The 1,410-nt window shown below is 38.4% G+C and overlaps 1 pseudogene across 1 annotated transcript; it reads left to right on the top strand.

Moving 5' to 3' along the window:
• Window positions 1–303: 303 nt before the first annotated feature.
• Window positions 304–762, top strand: LOC311620646 (large ribosomal subunit protein uL24-like; annotated as a pseudogene). Its single transcript has one exon. The product of its transcript is annotated as a large ribosomal subunit protein uL24-like (transcript).
• Window positions 763–1,410: the final 648 nt, after the last annotated feature.

Consider the following 1,410-nt stretch of genomic DNA (forward strand, 5'->3'; position numbering starts at 1 on the left):
TAGTTCAGCTTTTTTATTCTTTAAGCTGTCTTAACATTCTTAGGACTTTGAATCTCTACATCAATTCTAGATTGCTTTTCAAGTTTCACCAGGACTTGCTTTTAAAAAAGAAAAAAAAAATGCCAATTTCTGAGACTAATTGGGAGAAAAATTGGGAGAAATTTGGTATATAATGTCAGTAATGACAGCTTCACCTCTTCATTTGTAATCATTTTGCCTTTTGTTTCTTTTCTTACCTTATTGCAATACTGTGTTATCACAATATTAATATGATTTAGTCTAACATTCCTCTTGTTGGCCATCATAGAAGCGCAAGCAGTCAAAATGAAGGTCAATCCCTTTGTGATTTTGACTGGAGCAAGAACCATATAAAACATTTCAATTCACCTTCCCACTTCCAAATGAAGATTATGTCTTTTCTTCTTTCCACAAAGCTGAGACCGAAGAACAATGTTTGATCCATGCCCATCCTAAAGGATGATGAAGTTCAGGTTGTCTGAGGACATTACAAAGGGCAGCAAATTGGCAAAGTAGTCCAGGTTTACAGGAAGAAATATGTCATCTACATTGAATGAGTGCAAGGTGGGGAGAGCTAATGGTACAAATGTTCATGTGGGCATTCACCCCAGCAAGGTGGTTATCACTAGACTGAAGCTGAACAAAGACTGCAAAAAGAACCTTGAACATAAAGCCATATCTCGCCAAGCAGAAAAGGAAAGGGGAAAGTACAAGGAAGAAACAATTGAGAAGATACAAGAATAAAGTATATTAAAAACAACTTTCATTAAAAATTTAAAATGAAAAATAATTCTCTCAAAAACATGCCGTAACTTTCAGTTTTTAAGTTCTGCATATCTTTTAGAAGATATTTTTCTAGGCATTTAAAGTGTTTGATACTATACAAGAGGCCTGGGCACAAAATTTGTGCACAGGTAGGGTCTCTAGGCCTGGCAGGCAATCAGAGCCAATCTGTGGGGCATCTGGCAGTGTGATCAGGGCCCCTGCTCAAACCGCCTTGGCCTGGTGCCACCCACTCACCTACTCTACCATCCCGCCGTGGTCCTGCTCTCATCAGGGACCATCAGGGCCAGCAGTGCCTCTGTTGCTGCACGCTGCCAGTGCCACATTGCCAAAGCCTACCATGTTCTGCACCGCCTCCTGATGATAAGTGCATGTCTAAACTCTCTGTTGTTCGAACTTCCAGGGGTAGGTGGGGACAATTTGCATATTAGCCTTTTATTATATAGGATGGTATGTTTAATTTTCAAGTTGGTTTCTAGTATATAGAAATAAAATTGATTTTTAAATTTTGATCTAGTGTCTTATGACCTTGCTAAATTCACCTGTTAGCTACACTATATTTTTGAAAGTGATTCTATGTATTGGCATATTTTATCTATCACATAATGT

Source organism: Pipistrellus hanaki (assembly GCF_964339955.1).
Source record: "Pipistrellus hanaki genome assembly, chromosome: 3".
Taxonomy (NCBI): Eukaryota; Metazoa; Chordata; class Mammalia; order Chiroptera; family Vespertilionidae; genus Pipistrellus; species Pipistrellus hanaki.